An 11,828-nucleotide genomic window follows, 5' to 3' on the forward strand; every position below is an offset into this window, starting at 1 on the left:
AAATGTCGCTCCCGAAGCTGTGCGTATGGCGAAAGACGTATTAGCCGATGTGTTAGATGGACGGGATATCCGTCACTCGTTAAAACCAGAGGCGTGTCGGCTCTGAAAGGCGTTGGACAAAGACTTGCCTGAGGGGAGGTAAGGAGTCCGCAAGCGTCAAAGACGAGTCCAAGGCAGGCGCGTCCGTAAGCGTAAGAAAACAAGCAAAAGAAAGACGAAACGACGGTCACGTAAAACATGTTATAAAAGTGACATATTCAACATGAAAACGTTAGTTTAACGTGGAAGATGGCGGAATACGGACTTGACGTACAGGGGGGTGGGACGACCACCTCTCTGCGTCAGTACGCAGCCGCCGTAAGCGAAGGGTTTCCTCGAGTGACGCGTGTGAGACCAGTAGAAAGTTTTATTGCATCTCGAAACAAACTCGATATTTTACCCGTTAATCTTGACGGTTCTAATAATGAGATTAATGATAGTTATATTGAATTTAGGATTCCAGGCGTTCCTGGACAATTTCTGGATCTCAGTACACTCTCGATAGACATGAAGACGCGCGTGACCAAGGTGGACGGGTCGAAGCTTGGTGATACGGATCATGTGGTTTATGCTAACGGCTTTAGTAATACCCTTTTAAAAATTGCACTTGCTACCTCAACGAACAGATGGTAGAATCCAACGCCCTCTTTAATTATCATGCCTTTGTTAAAATGATAACGTCGATCCCCAAGAAAAGTTAGATTCGATTGGACGTAGTTCCTTCTTTTCCGTGATGATCAGAGTGAAAAGGTATAGTGAACACGTATAGTGACGAGTACTTTACAGGAGCCAATAAACAAGAAAAGGAAATGATTGCCAACATAAAAGCACACGGTCTTAGTATGACAGCACCTTTGCTGTTAGATATTGCGAGTCTAGACGCGTATCTCCTCGACGGCACAGATGTGAGAATCAGGTTGGAATTAGCAAGCAAGTCGTGGATTCTAAACACATCTCAGGATGGAGATCTCTTTAAATTTGCGCTCGAATCAGTAAAACTATGGGTCGATCGCGTCGTGCCGCACGCATCAGCGTTATCGTCACTCAATACTTCACTCGCGTCGAAATCCTTGCAGTATACATACAATCGAACCCTGTATAAAACATATGTCTTAGGAATCAATCAAACGAGTTTGCTGGCCGAATTGCCGTTTGCACAAATCATTCCACAGAATCTGATAATGGTTATGGTTGACATGGATAACATGTCTGGTTCTTACAACAAGAACGGTCTTTATTTCACTCACGCGGATCTCAATCACGCTCATATCACCATTAATGGGTCAACGGCTTATAATATTCATGCTCAGTTTCCCCATCATGTCTCTCGACTCTTTTATTCGACGCTAGAAGGACTTGGCTTGGAAACAACTAACAATCTTACTCTCCCGGCTTTTGCAGCGGGTCGAACCTTATGCGCTTTTAATTTCGTCACAGAAGACGTGGAAAATGGGATTCCCCTCGATAAAAATGGAAACATGCGTATCTCTTTAACTTTTAATAAAGGACACAACAGAAATCTCGTCATTATATTCTTCGCCGACACGACAGGCATAATTGAAATTGACGCGCATCGTCAAGTAACGTGTCAGGTTCGCGCGTAAAATAAAATGAATGCACTGGAAATCGAACGAGGATTAGCGGGTGTACTGGGGGATAAGATTATTTTTTTAGGTTGTCATCCTGAAAGTCATGTCGGTAAGCTGCTTGAACATGCAAAGCAGCAGCTAAAACCCATTGTCTTTATTCTGAACACTCTGAAGGGGGGAGAAGTCATGGGTCACTGGATCGCTATATACATTCATTATGAAACTCAAACACTCGGTTACTTTGACACTTATAACTTAGATCCAAGGTTGTATTCACTGTCATTACATCACTTTATACAAGTACATCCGTATATGACGGTGTATAGATTAGCATATAGATTACAGGGTCTGCAATCCCTTGTGTGTGGCATTTACACGATGTACTTTTGCTATCTCCTCAGTCATCACCCCCTTAAACGTGTCATGTATTCCCTCCATGCAACCTTTAAGAAAGGACAGCATTTCTATAATGATAAACTTATCACGCGATTGGGATACAAACTCTTTCCATTACCACAATGTGAAACAACATTCTGCTTACTTAGTAACGCAAGGCATTGTCGACGAGAGATTTGCAACGTTATCATGTAAAGCATGGTGCCATGCTAAAGAGAGGGGTAGACGCGGGAGAACACCTGGAGGTATGCTAGAGGAACAGCTGCTATCGCAACACTTGCGTGTATGGGTTGCCAATTGGTTTCCATACTGATGCATATAAACCCAGACGTCCACCCACTACAACCGCACTTTACCAGCAAGTTGAAGTGTATACGCAACGTGATGGCTAAACGGTTCTCGTCAACCACGTTCGGTAAGTGACATCAGTTGCTATCTACATGGTTTGTTAAATCATCAATACCGTTTCCTCATTCTGTATTTACTCTCTTGTTTGTTTTCAGATGGTCTGGTAATCAACATTAATTATTACTGTTCTCGCAACTCACCAGATGAAAGCATGATACGAGAAAGTGTCGATGCAGACGCACCGAGCAGGGAGACTGAAGGACGTGGTGCTGTTAAGCACAAGAAACGTATCATCACAGACTACAAAGCACCCCCTCCAAAGATCGGTATGTATGCATCTATATGGAATGATAACTCATCCATTTCTTTAAGGCGTTCGAGTAATTATTACTGTTCTCCAGGTGAAACCGCGAGGCGGGAAAACGCTGACGCAGAAATGCTGAGCATGGAAGCTGAAGGTTGCGAGGATGCTCCATACAGGAATCTCATCTCCCCTCCAAAGAACGACTCCAAGGTACCCTCAGCCGAAATCACCGTGGATTTGACGCCTCCATCCCCTGCGGAGGAGACAAAGGATGACAAGCAGCCGTCAAAGGAAGAAAAATCTGCCTTCAATCCGTCGTTTACACCCAAGATCTTACCTCCATCTCTGTTGAAAAAGAAACGAGTTGCATCCATCTAAATTGCGTGTGTTTGTATGTTATTACTAAGACGTGTTTTTCTTTTTTGCGTGGTTAAATAAAAATTATAAAATGATTCTGGTTTATTTCTGTATCCTCGTTACTTGTTAAGTATAGCATCTCAGCATTTTTATTTATTTATTTATTTAATTTTTTTTTTTTATGTCGTTGCCTGTTGCACCGGTAGACATCTTCCTGGTGTGTCCTGATGGTCGCTGCATCCCGTTCTGGCGCAGGCGAGTGTTTATAGTAGCACCATCTTGCATTGGTTCTTGATTCACTTGGACGGCTTGATGGATAGTGTTCAGAACACCATGTGGATAGTTTTAAACCCCTCGACGGTGACTGAAAAATCCGAGTGGTAGCCTGGGGATTCGAACCCGCGTCGTCCACCACGCGGCGAATGTGAACCCAGTACGCTACCAGTTCGGTCACCGCATACCCTACACCCTACACGCTCCCTCTTAGACAGAACGAGGCATGGCGCAGCCCATGTCTCGCCGCTCCCGGACTCGTCACCTCCCACCAACCGCACCATAGCACATCCCTCGCTCCCTCCCCATAGCATGTCACTGCCGATCCCTCTCTGTCCCGCCCCACGCTCCCTTGCCCCGCCAAAACAAGCCGCTATGACATAGGATACTACGGAAGTCTTTCCGCCTCCGCCCCACGCTCCCTTGCCCCGCCAAAACAAGCCGCTATGACAGCCGCCACTACGGCTGTTTTTTCCGCCCCGCCCCACGCCCCATTGCCCCGCCAAAACAAGCCGCTATGGCGCAGGATACTACGGATGTCCTTCCGCCCCCCCCCCCCCGAGGTATTACGCCCCGCCCCACCCGCCAATGCCCCGCCAAAACAAGCCGGTATGGCGCAGGATACTACGGATGTCCTTCCGCCCTCCGCCCCACGTGTTTTTCCGCCCCGCCCCACGCTCCCTTGCCCCGCCAAAACAAGCCGGTATGACAGCCTGCCACTACGGCTGTTTTTTCCGCCCCGCCCCACGCGCCATTGCCCCGGAAAAACAAGCCAGTATGGCAATATTATAACTACTACCGCAGCCCACCCATTAACTCGGACGCAGTGTGCCTTCTGTTACCTGACTCGAGGGATACTACACCCGGCAACGAGACTTCAGAGACAACAGTATCTTTTGAAACCCGCTTCTCAGCTAAGTGCCCCCAGCAGTTATTTGAGACAGATAGATTTTTACTACACGGATCCGGTAGGATTATTATTTGTTCGGCTGTCTGGAGGTGCTTGTTGGATACCTTCACCACCTAATAGCTGGTAAGCACTTGTTTCTTTGGGATTGTCTGACGGGTGTGTTATTCACTTTGCGAGTGACCTAACTGTTGGGTAGGGTAAATTTACTGATTCCCAACAACTACTACTAATGCTATAACTTCTACTTCTAATACTGCTACTACTACAACTACTACAGCCACTCCCACAGGCACATAGACGCTGTGGACCCGTCGGAGGGCATGATGAAGCAACGGGAGACTGGCATCTATACCAACGACTTCCTGGAGTTTATCGGCAGCGGACACTCCACCGTGCCCAAAGGTATTAGTGATTTGTTTTTTTACATCAAAGGACACGGCTCAAGTTCAACAAGAGTACAAAAAAAAAAGTCCGCTACTCGCCGCTCCCATAAAAGATTAAAGTAAAGAGTAGCCAAAAGAGAGGTCAATTTCGAGTGGAGAGGTGTCTTGATACACTCTTCTTGAAATAAGTCAAGTCATAGGCAAGAGGAAATACAGACGAAGGAAGGTTGTTCCAGAGTTTACCTCTTGCATAAGGGTTTTGGATAGTATAGGGATGAGCATGAGTAGAAAGTCGTGTGCAGCGGGGCCGCGGGAGGGAGGGAGGCTGCAGTAAGCATGTTCAGAAGAGCAGTCATCATGAATATATCGATAGAAGATAGAAAAAGAGGCAACATAGCGGCGGAATTTAACCCGGTAGCAGCGACGAGCCAAATTTGTGGCTTTACCGTGAACCAGCGACGGGCCACATTTTTGCTATGACATAAACCCCCAAAATAGATGATGCCTAAACTGATCACAAATGCGTTGATATATGTTATGAAGTGGTTTGCGAGAGCGATGATTTTTTTTTCATTAATTCGCTTGGAGGGGCCTTTAAGAAACATGATCCCCACAGCTACCGGGTCAAGCTCTTCGGGATCAGTGTGAATTAGGTAAAACATCGTCAACAGTAGTTTTAAATGAAATCATGCCGACTACACATTGAATAATTTGATAAACCTCGCAAATCTCACCCGAATATATTTGCTTCAATGTGGAAATGTCTTCAACGAGTGGCCGGCAACACGAGGCGACAGGAAAGACAGGAACAAACATCAGGGAAAAAGAAACACCGAATTAAAGAAAATAATGCAAGAAGTAAACCAATAAAAGACAAGAGAACACATAGTAAAAAAAATAAAAGGAAGGAAAGGAGAATAAAAAGTAAGGGAGGAGAAGGGAAAATGGAGAGAAGGGAGGAAGCGAGGATGGGAGAGAGGGAGGTAAAGAAAGAAAAGCAGGAAGTCAAGGAATAGATGGAGGAAGGGAGGAAAAAAAGAAGAAAAAGTGGAAGGAACGGGGTAAGAAAATAAAAAGTGGAGAGAAGAAAGGAAGGATGGGAGGGAAGGAGATAAAGAGGGAGAAAGAAAGGAAGGAGGGATGGAAGAGGAGAGAAGAAAAGATTGAGAAAAGGAAGAAAGCCAAGAAGGGAGAGACTGATAAAGGAGGAGAAAAAAGAAAGGAAGAAGGGATGGAAGGGGGAAGAAGGAAATATTAAGAGAAAGAAGGGAGCCAAGAAGGAAGACAGAGAGGGAAATAGAGAAAAAAAAGAATGAAAAAGTGAATAAGGAAAATAGGGAGAAGGAAGGAAGCAACGAAAGAAAGATAAGGAGGCAAGGAGGGAGAGAAAAGGGGAAGGAGGAAGGGAGGAAAAAAATAAATAAGGGAAGTATTTAACCCAGTAGCAGCGACGGGCCAAATTTGTGCCACGATTTAACCCCCCAAAATAGATTATACATAAACTGATCACAAATGCTTTGATATATATTACGAAATGGTTTGTGTGAATGATGATTTTTTCTCATTTTTCTCGCTTAGAGGGACCATTAAGAAACAATCATGATCCCCGCTGTTACCGGGTTAAGAGGTAGAAGGTTGTCAGTAAGAGGAGGAGAGCTGATGAGACGAAGACCCTTAGACTCCACTCTGTCCAGGAGAGCTGTGTGAGTGGAATTATTGTTATTGTTGTTGTTTCATATTTAAAGATTAATATACGTATTTTTCTTATACATCTCTCTCTCTCTCTCTCTCTCTCTCTCTCTCTCTCTCTCTCTCTCAGACACATACGACCTGGTGGTCACCTCGGGTGGTATGGGCGAAGGTCATATCCCACTCAGTGGCCTCGACGACCTGGTGCGCGTCGCAAAGAACGGTGAGTGAGCGTGCGTGCGTGCGTGCGTGCGTGCGTGAGCGTGAGAATGTTTTTACAAAAAAGGAGACAGCTCAATGGCGCCAAAAAAGGAAACAATAATATAAAAAAAAAGCCCGCTACTTGCTGCTCCTGATAAAAAAAAATCAAAAGAGGTGGCCGAAAGAGGGGTCGAAAAGAGTTCAAGTCGTAGGCCGGAGGAAATACCGATGAAGGAAGATTGTTCCAGAGTTTACCAGCGTGAGGGATGAAAGAGTGAAGATGCTGGTTAAATATTGCATAAGGGGTTTGGACAGTATGGGATGAGCATGAGTAGAAAGTCGTGTGCAGGGGGCCGCGGGAGGGAGGGAGGCAAGTTAGAAGAGCAGTCAGCGTGAAAATAGCGATAGAAGATAAAAAGAGTCAACATCGCGACGGAATTTAAGAGGTAGAAAACTATAAGTTGGAAGAGGAGAGGTGATGAGAGACGTGAGATGCATACTCCATACGAGGGCGGACAAGGCCCCTATAATGGACAGCATCTGTGCGGGGGAGAAGAACTGGAGGAGACGATACAGAACGCCCAACCTCGATGGAGCTGATTCAGTAAGAGAGGAGATGTGAAGTTTCCAGTTGAGATTTTGAGCTAAGAATAGACCGAGGATATTTCGTGGTGAAGAAGGTGACAGCTGAGTGTTGTTGAAGTATAGGGGATAGGTGTTTGGAAGATTGTGTCGAGTTGATAGATGAAGAAATTGAGTTTTTGAGGTATTGAAGGATACAAGGTTCCTTTTTACCACAATCGAAATGATAGACTCCAGTCTGGAGTCGTGTACTTCCGGTGGGGATGGCCTTCTATTGAAAGAAGTTGAATAATGCCGAGTGAAGTCGTCGGCGTATGAGTGGACAGGAAAGTTTGTTATTGAAAGAAGATCATTGATGAATAACAAGAAGAGAGTGGGTGATAGGACAGAGCCCTGTGGAACTCCACTGTTGATAGGTTTAGGGGAAGAACAGTGACCGTCTACCACCGCAGAGATACAACTGCCGGAAAGGAAACTGAAAATAAAGGAACAGAGAGAGGGATATAATCCAAAAGAGGGTAGTTTAGTAAGCAAAGTCTTGTGCCAGAGACTCTATCGTAGGCTTTCGATATGGCTAAGAGAGGATGACCAAGAGTTAGTTAAGAGAGCAAGAAGATCGCCTGTAGAACGCCCATTGTGGAACCCATACTGGCGATCAGATAGAAGGTTAGAAGTGGAAAGGTGCTTTTGAATCATCCGGTTAAGGATTGATTCAAAAGCTTTAGATAGACAGGAAAGTAAAGCTATAGGGCGGTAGTTTTAGGGATTGGAACGGTCACCCTTCTTAGGCACAGGCTGTACAAAGGCATACTTCCAGCAGGAAGGGAAATCAGATGTTGATAGGCAAAGACGAAAGAGTTTGACCAGGCAGGGTGTCAGCACGGAAGCATAGATTTTAAGGACAATAGGAGGCACTCCATCAGGTCCATAAGCCTTCTGAGAGTTGATGCCAGAGAGGGCATAGAAAACATCATTTGGAAGAATCTTAATAACGGGCATAAAGGAGTCAGAGGGGGGATGAGTAGGAGGAATATGCCCAAAATCGTCCAGGGTTGAGTTTTTACAGAAAGTTTGAACGAAGAGTTCAGCCTTAGAGACAGATGAGACGGCAGTGCTGCCGTCAGGGTTAAGGAGAGAAGGGAAAGAGGAAGAAGTGAAATTGAAGGAGATATTTTTGGCTAGATGCCAGGAGTCACGGGAAGAAGTAGAAGAAGCAAGGTGTTGACATTTTCTATTGATAAAATAAGTTTTGGTAAGTCGGATACTATATATGGCACGATTCCGGGCTGACATGTAAAGGTCATAGTTAGCGTTGTGAGATGCCTCTCTATCTTTAACAGCACGAGAACAAGCATGATTCAACCAAGGCTTTTTAGCATGAGGAGTAGAGAAAGAACGTGGAATGTGTGCCTCCATTCCAGAGACAATCACCTCTGAGATGCACTGGGCACACACATGTTGGTGGTAGCGAGTGTTCTAAGTGCTAATCGGTTCACGGATAGAGAAAGTCATATCCGCCAGGGTTACTTTTAGAGACAAACTTATAGCAGCTATACATCACGACAAGGACAACACATAGGATAGGTGTTTGTTTGTGTATGCGTTTGTGTGAATGTTGTTTGTAGGGTTAACATTTTGTTTAAAGTGTTGGTGTATGTGTGGAACAATGTGTAACGGTGGACAACAAGAGAACGTGGACGGACAGTCAAAGGTAAACGAATACAAGGAAAGTTAACGATGAAGACGCGACAAGACAGACTGGCAGACACAGTGACGATGGACATTACATGAAAACACTGAGAATCTTAGTCTCTCTTTGCAGCACCCCATTTTCTTGTCACTGAGGGGAAGGAACACGGAATTTGAGCGGTGACTGCTACACACAGAGGGGTCTCTCTCCTGGAAGCAGTAATCATTCCACGGGAAATCGGAAAAGTACATCCTCAGATAGTCCCACCGAGCTGAAGCAAAATGGCAGAAGCATCGCCTCTTCGGTGGGTCCAGAGGATGTACAGGAACGATAGGACAGGAAACAGAAATAAGGTTATGATCGGAGGAGCCCAACGGAGAGAACAGTTTGACAGAGTAAGTAAAATGATTAGAGGTAAGGAAGAGGTCTAGAATGTTGGGCCTCTCTCCAAGACGGTCGGGAATACGTGTAGGGTGCTGAACCAACTGCTCTAGTTCGTTGAGGAGAGCAAAGTTGTAGGCTTGTTCACCAGGCTGGTGTGTGAAAGAGGATGAAAGCCAAAGCTGGTGGAGAACATTGAAATCTCCCATGATGGAGATTTCAGCGAAGGGAGAGTGAGTCAAGATGTGCTCCACTTTAGAATTCAAATATTCAAAGAATTTTACATATTTATAGAGTTAGGTGATAGATAAACAGCACAGATATATTTAGTAATAGAATGAAAATGAAGTCTTAGCCAGATGGTGGAAAATTCAGAAGAGTCAAGGTCGTGGGCACGAGAGCAAGTGATGTCGTTGCGCACGTAGGCGCAGCATCCACCTTTGGATTGAAATTTAGGATAGAGATAGTAGGAGGGAACAAAGTAGAGGTTGCTGTCAGCAGCCTCAGAAACCTGTGTTTCGGTGAGGAAGAGAAGGTGAGGTTTAGAGGAGGAGAGATGGTGTTCCACAGAATGAAAATTAAAACGAAGACCGCGAATGTTGCAAAAAATTGATAAGGAGGAGGTTCGAAGAGTTATCAGGACACCTCTCAAGTCGGCAGCCAGAATGGGAGTCCTCCCGGGGGGAAATTATGGTCCCTCCCTCCCCCCAGGCGGGGACTCCGAGGCATTGTTATTTTTCGCCATTTATAATTTTGAATTTTGGGAAAAGGTGTGTGTGTTGTGTGAATATAGTGTGGTGTAGAAAGAGAGAGGAACTGTCTTTAGAGAGCATGCTGAACTGCTCTCTGGTGTTGATGAGACATAAGGGAAACGGTTAGTAAGGACATGGGATGGGTCTTTGAAGGGCTTCAGCATCCTCCTCGCTTCTCATATATCCTCACCGGGAGTAGGTCACGCCCGTTCGGTAGGTGTCTTCCTACCTACTCCTACTATAGGATCGCTAAACAGTTCATGGTAATCCCAGCAACTTTTACTAGAGGCTTTTCAAACAGGCGAACTTAGGCGCCGTTTGGGATGGGAAAGAGCCTACATAGAGACTTCAGATTTGCATGGAATAAACCTTGAGGCGGTCTTCCTAAGGTGGGCAAGACGACGCGCCCCCTAGCGTATGCCCCAATGATTAACTTATTTCCTCCTCTCCGGTACTCCAGGAGGCTTCGTGATCATCGTGATGCGCCATGAGCACCTACAGACCGTGCCTTCCTACAAGGACAAGCTGGAGCCTTACATGGACCAGCTGGAGGCGGACGGGAAGTGGAAGAAGGTAGGGAGCACCGTTGCCAGATTATCGTACTCAGAGCATAGTATGTACCGATTTTTGACACCTAACTATTGCCAAGAAACATCAGGAATTAACTATTTTAACGACAGATATAAATGAATTTAGTTATTGAGCCCCAGGAGACGGTTTTGGGGTCGGAAGTTGGTAAATATAAGAGACTGAGTACAACTATCTGGCAACGTTGGTACAAGAAAACATTTACTCTAATCAAGGTTTCTGTCTGGCGGGGCTGTTCACTGTATGGGCGCCTGTCACGACACTGGTATAAGGAGATGGTCAGGAGCTGGCCAGCGGGAGAAGGTCATGTATTTGAAATGATGGTCATAATTCCTTCAGGTGGAGCGGCGCACTGTCCCAAACTATTTCTGTGACAAGGAGGGTCTCGTCTTCGTCTTCCGCATCACTAAGCCTGAGTGAGGAGGAAGAGGAGGGAAGGGAAAGGAGAGAGATGAGGAGGAAGAGTTATAGTTGTGCTGTGCCAAGGCCGTCTCTGTGTTGCAGCCTTAGCTTTCGTCGCGGCACCCGAGACTGAGGTGTGAATTATCGAGGTCTGGCAACCTGGTGTCATGACGTCTACGATGTTATATGATAGTCTACGCATAGGACACATTTGTCAGTATTAATCATATTATTGAAATTGTCGTAAAAATCTCTTTTAGTTTATAAGACTGAGGCTGCAGAATGCTTAACCTCAGACCTTGCTATCATCTCCAATTGGGATAAAAGGAATGTCTGGTCTGGGTCTTGGGGTCTTGATGATGTACAGACATGTATATATATAATAAACGGGTGTTTAATTCCCCTCAGGATCATGTTAATCTTTGTTTGTTTCTCAAGTTAATTTAAGTGATTACTCTTCCTAATTTTAAATGTGTCTGCTGTTCCTAATTTATAATGTGTCAGCTGTTCCTAATGTATAATGCGTCTGCTGTTCCTAATCTTAAAAGCGATTGCTGTTCCTAATTTTAAAAGCGTCTGCTGTTCCTAATTTTAAAAGCGTCTTCTGTAGCCCTACGTGGCGCAATGCAGAGGAAGTTAACTTATTTAATCTGAAAGTAAAGTGAAATGATCATAAAGTAAAGTTAAGTAACAGAGTAGTGAAGTATATGTGGCAGGTAGCATGTGGAAGGATGAGATGGAACGAGAGAATAAGATTAACGAAAAGAATAAAACTCTCGCCCCCATCCCTCCCTCTTCCATACTTCCTTCCTCGAACAGAGTCGTCCGCCACTGGAACAGCCTCCCCGCAGAAGTAGTCAGTGCGGAAACGATCAACTCCATTTCCACTCACAGTAACTTTACTGCGTCGGGAGTGAACTGAACGTATCCAAGGTCACTTAATG

The 11,828-nt window shown here is 45.2% G+C and overlaps 1 long non-coding RNA gene and 1 pseudogene across 1 annotated transcript; both read left to right on the forward strand.

Annotated features, from left to right (window-relative positions):
• Positions 1-200: 200 nt before the first annotated feature.
• On the forward strand, positions 201-3,140 carry LOC127002630 (uncharacterized; annotated as a pseudogene).
• A 977-nt stretch (positions 3,141-4,117) lies between these two features.
• LOC127002631 (uncharacterized) lies at positions 4,118-10,468 on the forward strand. Its single transcript, XR_007756353.1, has 3 exons — positions 4,118-4,618; positions 6,419-6,511; positions 10,355-10,468. It is a non-coding gene; the product is annotated as an uncharacterized LOC127002631 (long non-coding RNA).
• Positions 10,469-11,828: the final 1,360 nt, after the last annotated feature.

The sequence above is a fragment of the Eriocheir sinensis genome, chromosome 23 (genome assembly GCF_024679095.1).
Source record: "Eriocheir sinensis breed Jianghai 21 chromosome 23, ASM2467909v1, whole genome shotgun sequence".
NCBI lineage: Eukaryota > Metazoa > Arthropoda > Malacostraca > Decapoda > Varunidae > Eriocheir > Eriocheir sinensis.